Raw genomic sequence first — 21,522 nt, 5'->3', positions numbered from 1 at the left:
ACTAACAAGAATAGTGAATTAAAATAAGGACTACTTATCACTTAATTAAAGTACCAGACTAGTGCCTTAACATAGTATGGTAATTATTTACAAACTAAATAGATGAACTTATACGATATGGAAATTAAGACTTTATATTTCGATAAATATAATTTCAACACGCATCTATATTTTAAAACTTTATAAGGTATTGAGGTATGTCTCATGAAACATAATATATATTTCAGCACAATTTGGGAATTCCTCATATAGGGAATAAGCTACTACCGTAGGTCTCATTCGAACGAGTTTTGAACGATCATGATCGATCAATGGGAAAAGGGTTTATAGGGAGTTTTATGGGGTTTAAAATCGGGTTTTCTAAATTTTTACCCTTAAACATAAGATTTCCTAATTTCTCTATCCCTACTTTGAACTTTTTGAAGAGATTTTAAAACTATTTTAGTACATTGGAATTTTTTGTACGATTATTGGATACAGGCCACAGGGGAAATTTTAAAAAAACCTTGAAATTACCCTACTATTCTTGTAAGTAAACTGTTGTAGTTTACTGGTTTATCGATACATTTGGATCAAACGTAAATATCATTATTTTATAATAGGATATTAATATTTTACTAATAAAACACACTTTATTACCCTTTCCGTGTCAGCAAACCTATTACTAGTTAAACCTAGTCATTTAAATAGATCTAATTCAAAATCAAATCAGGCGAATGAAATGCTTAGTCTGCAGGTTTGCTGTGGCTAGGGTATTTAAGATTCTAAGAAGCATTATAAGCCCCTACATTACGAATAAAATCCATTGCTAATACGTTTCTATAATACGTTTAAGAATCTACATATAATTTAATGATATATAAATTGTACATTTTTGGCAACTGAATGAGTACACAAAATATTTTGCATTTGAAATAAATGTATGTACTGTGGTTAACATTAATTGTATTGAATAATATGAAATGATTTTTTACTATAAGGTACATACGGGCTACGATGATTGATATAGCATAGTATAGGACGGATTCTCTTTTTTATATTTTCATATTTCAAAAAAATTATATTTTTATCAAAATAAAAAATGTACATTGTAAAAATACTTTTTTTATAAAGTTATAAGTTATTCTAATAAATCTTTATTTTTCTAGGACTATGATATACATTTTAGCGAATTTCCCTATAGGGAAGTAGCTATTACCGTAGGTGGCATGGTAAGACCTAAGCCCGGGACCGATTTACTTTTTCATTTTGATGTCCCCAGAGGCCAAAAACACCATTCGTTCAAATTTTTATATATGTATATATATATATATATGTCCGTGAACACGATAACTTGAGTAATTTTTATCCGATTTTGATAAAATTTGGTTTAAAGGTGTAAAGCGGGATAAACTTGAATGAGTTCGCGAACCAGCATGATCGGACCATGGGAACGGGGTTTTACGGGGGGTTTTATGGGGTAAAAATAGGTTTTTCTCATTTTTGACCCTCAAAACACAAAATTTTCCAATTTCTCTCTAGATCTTTTTAAAGAGCTTAAAAAAACAAATAATTTAGTATATAAAAGTATTTTTGTACAATTATTGGTAACGGAGAAAATTAAAAAAAAAATAAATTTGTAATTCCCATGTTATTCTTATGGAGAATATTGTAAAATGTTGTAGTTTGCTTGTTTATGGATATATTTTGATAAAACTTGGCAAATTTATTTATTTTATACTAAGCTATTAATATTTTACTAAAACACATTATTAGTTTCAGTTTCCTTGTAGCAGCAAACCTAGGTACTTGTTAAACCTAATGTTATTTAAATAGTTTTAATTGAAAATCAATTCAGATAAATGGAAATTCGCTTAGTCGGCAGGTTTGCTGCGGCGGGGGTATTATACCTATGCTGTGATTTCACATTATAGGCACTTTAGACTAATTAAAAATTACAAAGGGAATTTTTTGCAAATTGTTGCAAATTATTCTTAGTAAGAATATAATGATAAAGTAGAAATACTTGTAGTGCATTATAAAACAGTCTACATGAAGCTATACGTATTGCGTCTACATAAATTATTTCTTGAGCTGTACTATTATTTCAAGATTCTACCATCAAACTGTTTAACTATTTACATGATACATTATTATAATTTTGTAAGTATTTAATATTATAGATGTAAACACGGTACATATCAACTGTTTTACACTATATTGTGATACATTATTATAATATATTACTGTATTATAGATGTAATCAATGTAAACAATGAATGACCCATCCACATATTTGTAGTTATTTGATTTTTACCTCGTTGTATAATTGTAAAACCAATTTTTGTCAGTACACAGCTACTGCTGGGAATGTAATTTTGCAACGCAGACCTTTTTGTTATTAACGCTAACAATTCTATAGAACAGTGTTAATTTTATTTTCACCTAACAGACAAAAATACTTAGGTATTTTATTTTATTATTTAGTAAACATATACCTTGAACGAAGTAAACATATACCTTGAACGAATAATCCAAAACAAAAGATGTAAACGTTCTTATCGCTGTACACTGGGTTTAAACTCACAGTGTCACATTGAAGTACACTTTGACACACTAATGTGACGTTACAGGCCGGACAAGCGGCTGGCACCACCGCGGAACACAGACTGACTGTGGCCACCGACAGCGCTCCTAGCGGCGCAACCGGCAACCTACTTCATCCGCCCTGTGTCAGTCGATAAGTTGAATCGCTTTAAAACCACATTTTCGGTTTTGCACGTTGTCAAATTACTTAGGGTTTTAATGGTTTAATGTGTTTTTTAGTTAAGAGTTCTTATTGAAACAGAAATTTCTGTAATTAATTGTTGAAAAGTACCAACAGACTTTGGAAACCAGTTACCGATAGTACAGCTAATACAGTAAAACTACTAGTTTACATTGCTACTATTAAATATCCTAATTTCTTTTAGTATTTAATGTTATGTCTGGGTTAAATGCTGTTAATAAAATACGATAATTCGCATTTCTTTTGATATTTTAAATAAAATAAAGTTTTAAATCTATGTTTGATAGTACATATATTAGTATTGTTTATTAACACTTTATAAAAAGTAAGATATTTGATTGAGGATCCGGCTTTAAATAAAAATAAAATAAAAACAAACGAATCGTATGTTGTTTTTAATACACCACCACCTGTTTGTAACTGCTTCTTACAGGTTAGGTGCTGTTAAATAATTCTCAATACTATACTGTTTGTCATAAAAGATTTGTTAACTCTTTTTTAAGTATTATAGTATGTACGTAACTACACAAACCATCAGCACCTAAACATTTAACAAAATTAAAAAATGGTGTATTTAAAATGTAGATAAAGTTATATATTCAAATGTTGTGAAACTGTCGCATGTAACCCATCGTATGATTTTTAACCCATTTTAACCCATAGACATATTTTTCATTAAGTAATCTATTCGTTTTCTTTCAAAATAAATGGCAATTTAAAATCGTAGTTTATTGGGCTAGAACATTGAACACTAATCTAACGAGACGTTTTTGGAATGAATAACAGTAATGCCTGATTGTATCCAGAATCCCGTGTTTGAGGTTGTGAATCACGTAACATAAACAGCTAACCCCGTCTACGTGACTACTGTGCCATTTTTTCGCTACAATTCCATTAACATTAACCAGTCTTAATACAGAGGCCTATTTGTTCAACCTAATGTGTAAGGAATCGTCATAAAAGAATATCATAGGCAAATTATTTGGTGATAGTTTGCTAAAAACGTATTTCTTATTAACTTACTTTGTTATTAGTATAAAATAATAAACAATATAATGTTCTCTTGTTCCCAATAATGTAGTTCAAGGTTTAGTGTACAAACATTGTATCATATCAAATAATCATCAATCTATCGTTTGCAAACGTACTTTGAATAAAGAAATATTATAGAAACAAACATATTACAAATACAGTATTTTGAACGGATGCAGTATGAGCCATTCATGTGATGGGATAAGAGTTTTTTTTTTTTGTTAAATAGCAAAAAATTAAAAATTGTTAGAAAAAATTATGGTTGCAAGAAATGGTTTAAAATAATTGTTGAGTCTTTTCAGCTAATTTTTTTTCTGAGGAATTTTTTTAAAGAGTAAAAATCTCAATTTAGACTATAATATTTAAAATAAATGTCATACTAATATTATACAGGAATATACAATAGTTAACCATAAAACAACAATCTTACATTTAAACAGTAAAACACCAAAGTAAAAAATCAACTACACCCTGTACCTGTTGTTACCTGTTCACGAAAAGTGTTCTTAGATTATTTAAATTGCTTAAACGAAGTACTGGTACTTAGACGCGAGTTACCTCAGAGTCTTCGCACTAATTGTGAATAACACTTCTAGAAACTCGTAAGTCAGATACTCGTGGATGAATCTTTTGTTTACAACTCATTTTCGTTGCCAAAACGGCTCGTTGGGCGGTTAATTAATAAAAGAGTACCCATGTAGACTACTAATTAAGTTTTTCATAAGAGCAACTAGTATTTCTTCATTGTGTACAAAGTCGTTTTATTTACTATATGACTCAAATAATTTAACAATAATTAAAACAATAATACTATATGTACTGCCCGTTTATGAAAAGTGTACTCTTATAGTACATTTCTATGTATATGCATGCATGTGTTTTTAAATGTTTAAATTCATACACTAACAATATAAAATGTATAATGTAAATTGTACAATAACTTCCCCTCTGACCTCAAAAATATTTCTTGCCATATTTCTGGAGTAAATATTAAAGGATTGTTCACTGATAATTAGTTGTTATTAAATTTTCTTGTTTCTGTCTCTAGTTATTTGTTTGTTAGTTAAGTTATTGTTACTTATATGCCAAGAGATATTCTGAAAAGCAGTTTTACTGAGACTCGCTTGATCAAAACAGACATTTTTATTTATTATTTATTTATTATTAAATATAAGTCGTAATAACTCCGCATTTTTTTGGTTCCAGAAATTTTTTTACAAGGATGATTTGTATAATAAGTTAGTTATAAAACTTGATAATTACTATATAAGTCATCTTCAAATACCTCATGCATACAGGATCCTTAAGATAAAAGTTTTTTTTCGAAAGGCTTCTATTACGTTATTATTTTATTTCAATAAGTAACATTTGTCTTTTATTTCTAACATTAAATTTACTAGGATGTAACATTTCTCAGGATTTCGTTTGAATGAAAGAATATCAAGGGAATTGTTAGAAATACCACTAATTTTGTTTGTAATATATTTATAAGAAGTTAAGGGGTTATGATGGTAGGGAGTTAGACGTTAGTAAACATAAATCTAAGGTCATATTGAACAATACTTAGTTTGAATTGAAGTGGTTGCTAAAAAACCAATTATAACTGCAAAGTAATTACAACTAGGAGTCAGAGCTTTTCAAATTCATCTTTGCATGTGGGTCTTTGAATATGTTGATGCAGATATCTACGTTGACCTTCTACAAGAAATTTATGATAAGGGACAACTTATAACAAATAACTTAAACATTTTTAACGTTCAATGTGCAAATGTACTGTTTGCACACAATAAAAGGGAACCCAAACATTTCGCTATGTGACGTTTAGTAAAGAAAATACAGTATGACTATTTCATATTTTACGTCTAAATGATAAGTGTTTGCAATCTGTTTTCTAAAATGTAGCATTTTAACAAGATATTTAAAATACATGGTGTCCATAAAACAATCATCTAGTTTTGGTTACGTATATAACAGTTAATGTTTGTTCCACGACACTATGACTCACGCGTGGTTGAAGATAATTTCTTTAGAGTTTTATATTGATAAGTTCATTGTTTATCGTTTCCTTTTTTGTTGACTTTCTTCAGTTGTTTTTAAAATGCATAACATAGAAGAAAAACCTTATATGTGTTGAGATATGGTTAATGTTTCTAACTAACTGTAACTGTTGTTGCATATCTGTACATGATGGAACAAGGGTTGATTCCCCAACTTGACAAAGACATGGAAGACTTCGTGTTCCAGAAAAGAAGGGGCTACACCTTATTGGCCTGTGGTGGCTAAAGTGTTTAATAAAGAGACTCCCTGATGGTTAGAGTGGCCTCTGTGCTAAAGATGACTTAGCTCTCCTCATGTGGCCACTCTCCTTACTGTGTGTGTAGCTTCCTGGGACCTTAATGTATGTGACTTGGTTCTCTGGGGCTATTTGAAGGACAGGAACCTGTCATTAGCTCAGCCTCTGCCAGAATGTCGAGAAAAGGATTCGTGTTGCAGTGCCAGGAGTAAGCCAGGATATGCATACCAACGTTTAGGCAGAGTTGCAACATATTCTGGAAACATGTTTCGCTACAAACGGACAGCATATTGAGCAGCTTGAGTGATATCAAACAAAACCTTAGAGCTTTCTCTTTTAATCCATGCAGTTTATAGTAGCATTCATGTATCTAAAAGTCCAATAAAGTAGTTTAAAACCTGATGAATATTTTATGGATACCCTGTATAAGACAATATTTTGAAAAAATACCTAGGAAACCCGTAGAAAAATAAAATAATCATCTGACTTAGTATGATGCCCAAAATACTGAAAGATTTTAATTTTCCTAACTTAAAATTTTTCCTTCGTAGTTATAAAGGTAAGATGCTAAAAAAAATGTACCCATAGTTAATACTTAGTTTTCATAGTTCGCGTCCAAAAAATTCACATTGTAAGTCAAATATATACTGGATTTAATTAATTTGCTTGGGAATACATAACTACAATATACTAAGTAATCTGTTACAAAGGCTTTTTGATCTTTCATAAAAAAGCCAGCAATGTCTAGAAGGATAAAAGAACATTAATTATGTCTAACAACACAAAAATTCATAGTAAATAGTACTTTTACATTAGTACTTGAATTACTAAACTAATACTGCAGTGTAAAAAAATTATGTACATATTTGGCTGATTAAAATCCTAGTATGAAGCCAGTTCGTTATATTTACTGGGGTATTTATTTTTTAATTATATAAATTGTATCGGACCTATACAAATATGTTAGTACCTACACTATTCTTTTAATACATATTTCGTAACGTGATCTATTTTGGGTTTTATTATACTTTTCACCTATTTTACGTAATTCTAAACTATCACCCTAAATCATATATATTTTCCTAAAGTCATGTTGGAGTATAGTGCACTGTTTTGCATGTCACATGAAAAATAGAGTTACTAGGGAAAAGCTTTTACATCAAGTCTGATTTCAGTCAGAAGAGACATCAGACAACACGGATTTGTACTGATGGTTGCTGCATCAAACAACTATTTTATATTTATTTTATATGATTCAGCTGCGAACTAAATAGAAGAAAACTAATCTTGCACAGTTCTAACATGGTTTGAAGGATTTTATTTTTGCTTTATGAGTAATTAATTATCCTGCCAGTTTAAACCACTGTAAGTTACTCCAAAATTTGACATCGGCATGGTAATGTATGTAAAAAAAGAGGAAATGAAAGCTTTCTGCTAAAAGAAATAAAAAACGAAGGCATTTTGATTTAGATTTTAAATTTATTCAGAAAATAAGTCATTTGCTATTACTCATGTTTCGAATTCAAAAGATCATATTTTTAATATATAAACTAGATAAATCCATATTTTATTGCAGTTTTATATGTTTATGAAATGCGAAACTAATCTTACCGCTAAAACACATTGAAAAACTATGAAAGTATGTTTATAGGAAATGTGTTGTTATTTTGTCTATGAAAAAGAAGGGATTTTGAAGAATTTATCGGGAAAATGTCTTTTTATAATTTATTTCTACCTCTGCCTTTATTACTCGTAGGTTTCTTTATTACCTTTTATGAAATTGCATACTTGTGCTATGAAAATGATTTCAAATTAAACGCAGTTAACTGAAAAACTAAAATAATATACTACCATATTGGCTGCTCTTAAATAATTTATACGTGATTTAAATTACATATTTTGTATAATCAAATTTAACTCTTTTATCAATGCGATATCCAAATATTTTTGCAATTTGTAATAAGGATTTGACAAACTAGGTAAAAATATAAAGACAAATCGGTTTATTATATTACAGTTATTCTCTTTAACTAATATAGTTTTGGAGTAAATCTTTAAATAGCTTCAGCTTGTTATAAATTACTTTCAGCTTTCAAAGAATGTCTCGCAGATTATACAAATTGGATGAAAGATCAATGAAAAGCCTCTTAGCATTACAAAGGTTATCCCTAGAATAAGGTTCCAGTAACATTTCAAATCTAAATTGCAACTGAACAAGTTATATTTTTACAAAGTAATTGCAACATTTTTTTCAAGCCACATTATTATTTTTATAACTTCAAGAGGATATTTCATTTAATTATAAAACTGCATTTTTCAATTGTTACTTTGCTTTTCTGAGGTGTACATTGTTGAAACAACGTAAAAAACCCTCAGACTGTATTGTATCTGATTAACGTAAAGGTATTGTTGATTAAGGGAAATTTGACCCAGTACGTACAAAAATGGTTACAGATAAGAGCAACTTTTTAAGACATTAATCATTAACATAAGTCTTTGAAAGTTGTTTTAAACGTTTAGGACAGGTCAATACATTTTCTATTCGTTAATATACACCAATCAATCGGTTACTTTTAAGCGATAGTTTTTTTTACAGCAGTCAAAGTCAATGTCAATGTCAATTTAATCTTTTTGACTCAGTTTACGGTCAATAGTGTGATTGGTTGGTAAAGTTAAATTTACTGAAATGATTAATCTAATTTCAACAGTGATACCTTTGTACGAGGCATGATATCTGTTTAGTTGTTTTAAAGCAACATTTTCCAAAGTATCTACCGAGTCATATATTCAAAAATTTTCCCGTTTAAACACAACTACCAACAGACAAACAGGACAGGACAAACGTTTGTTTTGCCTTTTTATACATCATATACTCGAAGTATCAATTTAAATAAGTGCTCTTACTACTATTTTCCCAAATAAGTTATTAGTTAAAATGTGTTGATTTGGCAAATCTTTTCAAATAAAAATAGTATTAACAAGTATATTTGTAACACATAAATACTAATATGCTCTTCCGTACCACCCTAGAAATAAGTGGCTTGAATAATTTGAGGTGGGAAATTAAATAGATTGTATCTCAATGCAAGTTTAACAATCATGAATTTTTTTTCTAAAAATGTAAGAGTTGTACCTTCCTAGATTTTATCAACGATATCCACAGACTAAAGATGTCTGCAAGATATATATTTTCAACCAGTCTATCACTGAAGTTAATGTTGTACTTCGTAGCAGTCCATCATTTTATCACAGAGGACATTGTTGACAGAGATTCTCATTTTGTCACAAACAACAAGATGATAGATGATCAAGCAATGCTACACTAAAACACAATCAGTCTTGACATGTTGGGCTACTGTCTCATTTTAGATAGTATAATACAAAATAACTTCAAGCAATTTACAACCAATAGAAGTATATTTAAAATTAGAATTGTTAAAATACTGTAAACGACAAACAGTCATAATCTGTTTATTATTAATGATTATTGTGGTTCCCACAATACCATACGGTTTATTAAAATGTATATAAATTCCATTTAAACCAGGATATATATATTTTTTCAATAAGAGTTCTTGTATTCCAATAATGTGTAAGCCACCAGGAAACTTCCAATATTTAGGGCATTCCTTATAGGTGAACTTGTTATCACACAAGAAATATGATACTTGCAAATAACTTTACAATTTTAAAGATGAACTTAGTATTAGGCGGGAGTAACACAACAGTATGTTTAATTAATATAAACTTTTTGATTTAATATAATAAGAAAACATGTTGTAATACTGAGAATAATATTTATAAAAAATTTACGATTACAAAATTTCAAGTATAACTAACTATATAAACTGCTGAGCATACGGTTGCTACAATAAGTGTTTAATACAGCTGTAGTAATACTTATTCCTAAACTAGTAATTACTCAACACATACAGGAAAGGAAAGACCATTACTAGTAATAAAAAAGTTACTTAAAGGGACATAATACACTTCAAAGAACCCTTTACAGTACATTCCTTCCTAGAGTAAAGGGTTATTGGAGATTCTTGACACCTTTGACCGTTTTCACATTACACAAAGAGTTGCTTTGTTAAATGAAAGTTATTACATGTTTAAAATGGTGAAATATTTACAACTTCAAGTAATAGTAGAAATACTAATAGTACAGTAATAACCTTTTTTTAAGTTCCCACATGCTTTGTCAACATACTTATACTTAATAAGCAATTTAAGCACAAGAGCATAATGCGTGCATTATTTTACTCCTTTATCCGAAAAGCATTCATAAATATTGGTATTACAATGAAAAATACCAAATAATAACTTGATTTTTGTTGTAATCTAAAAAAATATCCACTTAGTTTCATCGTTAAGGCACCGTAGTATTGTTTTAATCGTTATTTAGAGAGAAAATAACTTTGTATTATGCCCAGTTATGAAATAGTTATTAGTCAAAGATATATCTGAGTTACAGGATAAATATATTTTGGAACAATATATTCAATGATTAATCTTTACCTTTTAGTATGCAATATGCTATTAACCTTGTAAACAATGATGGAATACCTGATAATGATTCCATTGCAAGTTACAAATAATAATATTATTTTATAAGTGAATATAAGGTAAAGGGGTGTGTTTTGTGACAAACATTTACCGAGTGGCAAAGTCATATTTATACGTGGATGTAACATAATGTAGTATATTATGATCTAATATATGATAATACCATATTACATACAATGGAACAACAACTTGTCAGTGCAAATAAAACGACTTGACCAATACGTTATTTTATATAAGCCACACTAACAAACTATCAATTGCACTTTTAAAATTTCCTTTACAATTATAGCTTGATCAAAAATATCAATGCATTAAACAAACAAACAAAATGTTGAAAAACTCACATTGAAGTAGTTTGACGCATCAATTTAATATAAACGATTGCCTTTTAATACATTACATTTTTAAATATTAATTTTTGGTCCAATTTCGTTATTACTGTATATACCAAACGGTCTGTAAGAAATACCCTTCCCTACATGAAACATCTGTTCCTAAGATAAGTTTCTACCTCATTTGCTGCTTGATCGAAGATGCCCGGGAATTTCACCAGATGCCAATGTAGAACAAATCACGATTTTATAAACATGTGTAAACTGCTTTTTTTTAGCTACTAAACTAAACTATATCATTACTATTTTCCCAAAACCTATAGAATATTCGATGGAATTCCAAGCACGTTAATAAAATAAATTATTAAATAAATCATAGTATGATTTTAGTTCAAAATTATTATTTTAGTAAAAATGTTACCTTAGTTCTAGAAACCTTGTTAAATAATTCACATATTATGCGTATTTTTTCACTTGTTCTGTGATATAATGAACATTTGCTTGGTTGGAAATAAAATAAGTCTACATGATTTAGGACAAAGTTTCCCATTACTTGATACAACGCAGCAGAGTCAGGGTGAATCCTCCTTTGTTTATTCATTTGAGAGCCCTTTACCAGGTTGTCTAAATGTAAATTTATATCCTATTGTAACATAACAAAAATGTTTTTCTCCATTGCTTGTATCTAGATGTTTATTATTTATAAAGCCACTTTTTTCAATGTCATTTATATTTTATGAAAACACGACTTCCCTTTTTAATTTACTTATTTAAAGCCGTTGTAGCTTAAGCTTATTTATGCATTACATAACTCGCTCATTTTTAAATTTTCCTGTTGTTTTCAGATGTTGCGAAGACAGAGTCATATTCTTCTTTTCATCTAGACACAGTTGTATATAATGATTTAAATTTGTTTTCCAAAAAGGTAACCCAATAAGACTAATACAAGATGTCCACAACTAGAATTTTCTAGAAGTATAACCAAGAATAATTAGCCCCTAACGTTTATTTTTCTGTTTAAATACTATTTAATCAGTGTTTTAACGTACGGCTTCTGTAACAAAGTCAATAACATCCCTGTTCTTGTTACAATCTATTATTAGCCTTTTCTTTTACTATAATATTAAACTGCAAGCTCAGTTACAACATCTAAGTTCAGAAACTATATCGCTTGCTTGGATTCAAACCATTGACCTAACGATTTCAAGGTGCACATTAAAACCACTCAACTACTAGACTATTACAGTTACTTATACACAACTGAAGGATTAATAGTGCCAGAAAAGATTACACAAATGCAAAAATGGTGTTTCAAATTACAACACATGTCTGTAATCAAGTGGCAGTCTTGAAAATTATAGAAAATACCGGTTAAGATGAAACATTATAATACCATTCATGCTGACTTTGGCATAAAACTCAGTGCGAGCTGTAACTAGGGCAATGTGATGTTTCAGTTTTTCTGAAGGTTTCTTTATTTACGACCCAGATGTACAGTTTTATTGCTCTCTTGGTTGTAAATGAATAAATTAAATTTGTTGCACCTTCATACATCTGATTGGAATATCTTGAAAACACTATAAATCTGTAATTTTATGTGTATGCATCTATGACTTCACTGGGTCATAAACTGTGTACGTAATTAAAATGTACGATTTCAACATGTGATAGATTTTTTGCTATAAAGGTTATTGGGAGTGTAAAAGAATCGATTGCAGAATTAAACTTATATTACAGAATATACAGTCTTAGGAACAAATAGCTGATATGAATATGATTGAATAGGCTATGCACTTGTTTAGGTACATTAGATGTAATATTTGGCAAAACTTATAACCTTCCCGACTTTCTACCCCAAATTCAGCTCCAAATAAATACTTTTTCCCCTAAATAAGTTTGCTGTGCGCTTTTGCACTGTACATTGTTTACCTAATATCTGCATAAATCTTTCTTTGCTTGAAACGTATTTCAATTATCCCCTTGTTGTGATAAATATAAAACTATTTTAATTTTTTTCTCGTTGTTCAAAATACTTTTAATCCTTAGATGACGTTTCCAAGTAACGCCAAAGACGATTACGAGGATTAAAGAGGGGAAGGCTAATCGTCTTAACCTTTTAACCAGACTTAGTTACTTCACCAAACCAATTTATTTTCCAAACGGTAGGCGACACACTTTTGAAAACCGTCTAGCACATTTAAATGCAAAATGAATTGAGTAAAATCATTTCTAAACTGAATATTTAGCTTACATCCAAGTACATGTACAATTATCATTGAAAGAAAATGACTAGTATATTTATTAACTTAATTTTTATTACACACTTAATACAACGAGGGAGGGGTACTAAAAGGGTTATTAAAAGGTGAATTTGTCATTGCTAGATTACGTTTCATCATGCACTTTCTAATGCTTATGTAATAGAGGAAAATTTGTTGCTGTAGCTAATGTAACATTAAGAAATGAATGTTAGGTCAGTATACTGACCTGAATATTAGCTGAATATTAGGTGTAAAACACATTTTTTGTTTTCACCTACTAGAGTATTACACGAAAACTAAATTAAGACGTATTAAAACCTAAAAACTATATGTCTTGCAATTTTACGAAATTATTTATATCAAAAAAGTCTGGTAATAATGTATTGAAACTCAAAAGGTAATCAAGCATAGAAGCTTAACAAGTATTGTTATACAATGTCAATCCTATGTAATTAGTATTAACTTTGATTCACTGTTCCATGTGATTATTTACTTTGCAAACGTATTCTATTTTCAAAAAGGTCGATGTTGGCTAAAAAAGCTAACAGGAAGGACATATAAATTAGAAATCCTTTTTTTGATTTGTTCCAGTAACGATTGTGACTTTTTTTATATAATATTGAATTAGAATTATTATTTTATAGGAATTTAAATAGTTTTAGTAAACGCTAAATCGAGCAAGGATTCTTTTAATGACAAAATCACCCCTTTATACATTGTATACTTTATTTATACATATTCACTATTTTCCTTATTTATTAAACACTTCATAATTATGCAGTAGAATACAATTCACTAGATCAAAGCACGCTCTTGGGTAGTTTGCTTGTATCACTCTGAATGAAAATACTTTTATTATGATGTTACTGTAGAATGATGGTTTCTAACTGACATCACGTTAAATATGAATATTCGATACTCTGATATATAGTAAGTGTTTATATAAGGTAGTTTATTCTTAGCGTCTAAAGTGGTAGCCTATGTAGGGATATAAGAGTGGCTCGACTGAGAAATGTACATGTTTTTTTTTTTTTATTTTAAACTCTTATCATTATTTTGGCTGGTACAAACGATCTGCATTACAAAGAACCATCCCAGCTTACTATTTCACAGGGAATACGATCACTCCTTTCACTTAAACTCAAAACCAACATCCTCATCAACAGTGTGCCTTATCGTTACGATGACTCCTCACTCAATAACAACATATACTTCAGTAACCACACTCTGGCAAATGCAATAAAAACCTATACTGGAAACCTCAAACTGTATTATCATGATGTCAACACCGTCCTTACGAGACAGGATTTTACAAGACATGGACTCCACTACAGCCGGCGTGGTAAACAGAGTTTAGCTAGTCACCTCACCAAGTTCATCAGGCGAGCCAAGAGTCAGTCATCTACCCCAGCTCCGGTTTTAACAGATGGTCTCCTTACACCTTCGTGTGAAGCTGGAAGAGGTGGTCCATCTGCTGAGAGAAGTGCCCCTACTGCCGTAGACGCCTTATTCAACACAACCTCTCTTATTGAACCTTACCCTGATGTGACATCTCAAACTTCACCACAGCCTTCACCTTCCTCCCCATCATCAGCAGAGCCATTCGGAGAAAGCCAGACCCCTAACATCAATAGTTCCTTCAGAGAGTCCACATTCTCTTCCAATGATGACTTCCCACCGTTACCAGCAATTGCAAAATCTCCGTTTGAAAATCATTTTTTAGAAAGGGAACTCGACCCAGACTTGAACCCGACAAATTAACGTCAACTGATTTTTGTATTTAACATCTCAACATAAGAAGTGCACGACACAAAATAGATGAGCTTTGCGCCTCCTGGAGCCAGCCTCCAGACATACTGTGTCTCTCGGAACACTGGCTGCATGAGGACGAGCCTCTTATTGTTCCTAATTTTACTTGTGTCTCTAAATTTTGTCGAGGTTCAGGTGTGGGTGGTGGTGTTTGTATCTACTATAACAACCATAGTATGTTTAATCTTAAAGTGTCAAATTATAGAAATAACATGGTTCAGAGGCTATGTAAAGCCAATTCCTTCGAGTTTTGCGTTGTAAATATTAAAATTGTAAATAGTATTGTTTTTAATGATGACTTGAATTTTTTAATTGTTTGTTTGTACAGACCTCCACACAATAATGAACAAGAATTTATTAACTCATTTGAAAAGTTAATTCATCATCTATTGAAAAATAATATGTTAATTGTACTGTGTGGAGATTGGAATATTGATTTTCTTAATTCTGTTAATCCAAGCATTGAGAAGCTAAGAAATATCTTTTTATCTTTCAATTTACGTGAATTAGTTAATCATGCCACTAGAATCACTGACACCAGTGAAACCCTCCTTGACAATGTTGTTACCAATTTAAACAATGAAATAGTTTCATGTCGTTCATTTATAAACACATTATCTGATCATGATTCTCAGCTAGTATCAATAAGAACCAATTGCAAACCAACAGAATTATTTGTTAAGAAACGATCCTTCTGTAAACGTAATATTTCTAATTTTAAGGAAATTTTGTCTCAGGTAGATTGGAGTAGATTACACCAGGTCAATGAAGTGAACAGTAAATTCGAATTTTTTCATGGTATTGTCCAAACATGTTTTAATAGATCATTTCCTTTAAAGAAAATTAAGAATAAAAGGGGGAGAAACAAAAAACCATTGAGTAAGGAGTTGAAAGATTTCGCCAATAGTAATGTCGATTTGGGTATTCTCGTGCGAAATACTAAGGATCCAGCCTTGAAAGCACTTTTGAAAGAGAGAAAAAAACTGTTCAGGAGGCTTTTGATTCAGGAAAAACGTACAGATATCTCATGTGAATTAGAGAAAGCTGACTGCATGCAAAAGGCCCTTTGGCATATTGTTCGTAGAGAGACCTGTGAGTTGAAACCTTCTTCTTTTCCCATCTTAAAATCCCAGGATTCATTGGTTCAGTCACCTTCTGAAGTAGTAAATCTTTTTTCGAAACATTTCTCAGGTTCTTTTGTTGGATCTACATTTGGTGAATCGTCTACTGCAGTCAATCTTGTCCAGCAGACCCCTCCAATGCATTCTTTGTTTTTGTCTCCAGTTACTTCCAGAGAGATAGAGCAAGCAATTCAATCGCTTAAATCAAAAACATCTACAGGCTCTGACGAAATATCCAGCTCTCTTTTAAAGCAAATGTACACATCCATTTTAGACCCTTTAGTTTATCTGTTTAATGCTTCCATGTCATCAGGTATTTTCCCCGATATTTACAAAACAGCAAAGATTGTTCCGGTCTTCAAGAAAGGTGACAAATGTGATGTTAACAACTATAGGCCGGTTGCTCTTCTTTGCACTTTATCAAAGGTAATGGAGAAGGTTATGTATTCCAGGTTAATGAATCATCTAGACATGAATAACATTCTCATACAAAACCAATATGGCTTCAGAGCGGGTCGCTCAACCACTCAAGCAATTGTTGAGTTTGTTCAGGATGTATTATCCAACCTTGAACAGCGCAAACCAGCCCTGAGTGTATTCTGTGATCTTTCGAAAGCTTTCGATACAGTTAATCACAATATTCTTTGTGAGAAACTGGAAAAATATGGTGTTCGAGGAGTTCCACTAGCTTGGTTCCGATCGTATCTTTCAAATAGAATGCAATTTGTTGAGATTTCAGGATTTCGGTCGCATCTCGCTGAATGCAAGTTCGGGGTTCCTCAGGGTAGTATTCTCGGACCATTGCTTTTTATCGTGTATATTAATGATCTATCAGCACATCTTCATTCAGCTAAATCAATATTCTATGCGGATGATACAACCTTACTGTTTGGAGGTCCATGTTCCAATTTGCAATCTCGAGTTGAAGAGTCAGTTAGTTCACTTTTAAGTTGGTTATCGCTGAACAATCTTAGACTTAACTCCGATAAGTCCGTTTTCATGCAATTCCTAACTCTCAATAAGATTCCTGAATCCGTCTCGTTGAATAAGTTCGAGATAGAAGAGTGCTCTGTTGTGAAATTTTTAGGTCTAACTGTGGATAAAATGTTGTCATGGTCCAATCATGTATCACAGCTTTGTTGCAAGTTGAACCGCATCTGTCATGCACTTAGGACGTTGCAACCTCTTCTTGACTGGGAAATGTTAGTTTCAGTCTACTATGGTTGTTTTTTCTCAGTCATGACTTATGGTATTGAAGTCTGGGGTGGTTCTTCCCATGGTGATAAGGTCTTTACCGTACAAAAAAGGGCAGTGCGTATCCTCAATTGCTTACCACCACTCCATTCATGCAGAGGAGTCTTCCGGGAGAACAACATTTTAACTTTGCCTTCTATATTCATCTACAGAGCAATAATGTCTGCAGTAAATCATCTGAAGGATATTCCATCGGTTGGTCAATGTCATAGATACCCCACTAGGCATGGAGAAGATCTTCGTACTCCATGTCATCGTCTGACCCTTTCTGAAAGGAATGCAAATTTTTCGGGCCCATTTTTCTTTAATAGGCTTCCTGAAGAAGTAAAGCAGTGCAGTTCAAGGTTGGGTTCTAATGGTTTTGGGAAACTGCTGAAAAATTATTTGGTGGAAGGTGAGTTTTACAGTACCGAAGAATTCCTGTCTGCCTGATCTCATTCAACATGGCATTTTTATTTGACTTATTTGTTTAAATCTTTAGAATAAAATAGATTTAACTATTTAAATAATAGTTTGTTTTGATTTAAATGCTACTATACCATATAATGTATTTGACGATTGAGATGTACATTGTATAATTTGTACCTAATTCATGAATAAAATATGTCTATGTCTATGTCTATGTCTATGACTCTTTAGTTATAGATTTTTATATAATTTACTGACCTTAATTTACTGAATTTACTGACAGGCTGTATGTATGTTTAAAAAAGGTACATACCTAAAACAAATAAAGGAAAACCCTTTCAAACATATTTTCCTGCCAGCCATTAGTCATTTATATCAACTTACACAGACATACTATATAATAATACATAAAGATAAGAAAGCTCATAATCAAAGGTTTATAATATATTACATTAAATAATTACACCAATTTCTACCACCGCACCAGTTTCTTTAGTTACCAGTTTAATATGAGAAGACTTGTAATTAATTAAGTATGTCGTTTTAAACTACGGATAACATCTTATAAATAGTTGTAATGAGCTCATTAAATGTAATTTAAAAGAGGCGGTAGTAAAATTAATATCATGGTTTTACATTTGTCTTGCTTGATATCAAGTTAGGGAAACTTAAAAACACACTAACCATGGTATCGTTCTTTTTCATTCCATAAATAACTGGTATCGATGGAATAAATATTTATAGAATTTTTGAGTTATATGCCCTATTAATGCGCAAATCCACGTTCCGCTTTGCTTTAGGATATAGTTAATCACTTAATAAGCAGAACCTTAATGCTAAGGTGGTGAAACCGTCTTTGACAAGAAATAATCCCCTTGCTACCAGCAGCCTCATCATTACTCATGTTGGACCAAACTTTGACTCTTGGGATGTAATAGTAAATAAATCATAGCAATTAAGTATACGAGTGTACATTAAGACTTAGAAATATACCATTACTGGAGACTATTCAATTTTTGTTTACGTCCTTTTAGTATTTCCTACCATAACTATGCCTTAAACCATTCTTTAAAAGAAGACTTCTTACCCAAATAGGGTGCAGGATGATATACAACAATCCCCATTAATAACTTTAATAAGCCTGTCATATGATTTTGGTTAAAAACTAGCCCAGCTTAGCTGAGTAAAACGATGCAGCTACATCGTTTAAAATTTTACATATTTGTCATCTTTAATGAAAACGCAATAATTTTTGGTGTCCCACCATTTTCGTTTTTTCTTTAAGAAACATTTGGAATTGGGCTCAAGACTCTGGGATACTTATCTAAACATTGATTTAACTAATAAAGTACTAATTAATAATCTACAGTTATTTTAAGACACTTATAGCCTATGAAACACAGAAATGAAACACAGAATGTAAAGGAACAATTTATTTCTGTGGTGGTAGTCGTCCAATATCTTCTACTTCCTCAGCTGTTTCCTCCGTAGCTCAACACGTGGGCCAAATTCGACATCGTTCGATCTATTTAGGGGGTAAAAGAGAACGAACGACGACACAACAAAAATAAATTTTTCCTTTATTTTTTGTTTGAATTAATCTTAACAATGAATCTGTGACAAAAAAACCTTCTCACGTTTTAATATACATAAATAAGATAACTGATAGGCCTACTTATTTGTATAACAAAAATATACTATTACCTATAATTATCTCGTCTTGTCACTTGTCTCTTGTCTTGTTTGCAGCCTTGGAAAAACATTATCTTGGTCCTATTAGCTAGCATTGTTACAGATGGATAATAAACTATAGTGTTTCTTAGTTAGGTAATATTTTCACATATTTTTGGGAATAGACAAAACTAAAAAAATTTTGTTCTAGCTACAGTTAAATCATATCAATACACGCCTTTAACTTTGGATAACAATACTTAGCTTCATTAAAAATGTATAATAAATTATAGCTTCTAGATGGTTTAGCAGCATTGAAGCTCAGCAACATGAAGACATAACAATAAATGTTTATTTCTGCCCAGTAAACTGGAGATCTGTCAGAAACGCGGTGGTATGTTCTGTTGTGTCAAGACTCTCACTGAGGTTTATTGCAGGGTGTGCCATACAAATAAAAACATAAACTTTACTCCAGAAAACGTGTTTCCCATTGACATGTATTTTGAACCTATAATCTTCAATATTGTTACTATGATGAATGCTCCCAATTCCTTGTTATCCAACGGTTAATAATGTTCAGTCTATTCCAATGTTACGTTTTAATTGCAGAAAAAAAGACACAAACCAACTGAAAACATCGTTTGATCACGTTTGAAAGCCTGAGGCTGTCAGTTCAAAGTAGGCTTTGCAGGTGGTTTGTAGATGATTTACATTTAAATGACCAACATGGACTATTTGTCGCTTTTTGTTCTACCTTGGTTTCCCTAAGTAGATTAAAAATGCAGCAAAAATATTTCTTAAAATTGCGTATATATCGCAAACTGAAGTTTAAATTTTAGTTTAGGTATGATTTATATCCGGTATTGGTTTTAAAATTTAAATTTCATAGCTTAATTAAACCTAAGCTAACGTCTAAAACGTTTTTACGCGCTTATAAAAGCGTTTTTACTTGTGTATGTCAAAGATTTACCTTAATGGGTTATTCATCAAAATATCTGCATTAGGCTACGATTGCCGATGTGTTTTACACATTTTTTTTCATTGAAAGAACCTTATTGAGAATAGCATATACTAAAAATATTTTTGACACTATTCTTAGTTATGAGACGACCAATAAAATGGAATATAACAAATTATTCCACCCCGCATCTACCAACGGTTTTACTTAATTTGATCTCATTTACATACAAATTAATATTGTATTATTTTGGCAATTAACTTTTTCTAAAAAAAAATTCATTTATGTCTCTTGATTTGTATTTTGATAACATGGTTGCACACTTTTATAAATATTTCTTGTAATGACCTTATGAAATGCTAAGATTAAATTTAATGCCGTTAGTTTGGGTTACATTTTATATAGCTAATTCTATATAATTGCTAACAACCAATATTATATCCATACATTTAAAGTTAAATGACATGACAATAACACTTTTATACGGGTTTGAAATCATAAAATAACTTGTATATATATATGGGTGTATATAACTTAAAGTTTTTGTTTGAACGAGGATAATCTCTTTTTTGTTTTAATATTAATTATATAATTCAACATACAAAATACTCTTTAAGGTTATTTTAAAATAAGAACTTAATTCCACCCACTCAACAATCACAATGAGGAATTGCAAGATAATCTTTCCCTGCTCAAACATGAACGCAAAATTTGTGTACGATTTTTATTTTGAATATAACGCAAACATTTATAGGCTTTGCAGGTGGTTTGTAGATGATTTACATTTAAATGACCAACATGGACTATTTGTCGCTTTTTGTTCTACCTTGGTTTCCCTAAGTAGATTAAAAATGCACAAAAAAATATTTCTTAAAATAGCGTATATCGCAAACTGAAGTTTGAATGTTAGTTTGGGTACGATTGATACCTGTATTTTCATTGAAAGAACCTAATTGAGAATAGCATATACTAAAAATTTTGTTGAAACTATTCTCAGTGATGAGACTACCAATAAAATGGAACATAACAAATTATTCTACCCCGTATCTA

The 21,522-nt window shown here is 30.9% G+C and overlaps 1 protein-coding gene across 1 annotated transcript in view; it reads right to left on the bottom strand.

Moving 5' to 3' along the window:
- LOC128996846 (zwei Ig domain protein zig-8-like) overlaps window positions 1-2,596 on the bottom strand; it is a 315,132-nt gene extending 312,536 nt beyond the window's left edge. The window contains exon 1 of the mRNA XM_054422352.1: window positions 2,500-2,596. The gene's annotated coding sequence lies outside the window, so the exon portion shown is untranslated. The remainder of the gene's footprint in view (window positions 1-2,499) is intronic.
- Window positions 2,597-21,522: the final 18,926 nt, after the last annotated feature.

The sequence above is a fragment of the Macrosteles quadrilineatus genome, unplaced genomic scaffold (assembly GCF_028750875.1).
Source record: "Macrosteles quadrilineatus isolate MER2022 unplaced genomic scaffold, UCM_ALF_1.0 Scaffold_6__1_contigs__length_79288215, whole genome shotgun sequence".
NCBI lineage: Eukaryota > Metazoa > Arthropoda > Insecta > Hemiptera > Cicadellidae > Macrosteles > Macrosteles quadrilineatus.
The sequence above is the reverse complement of the archived record's forward strand: the minus strand, read 5'-3'. Positions and strand labels throughout refer to the sequence as shown.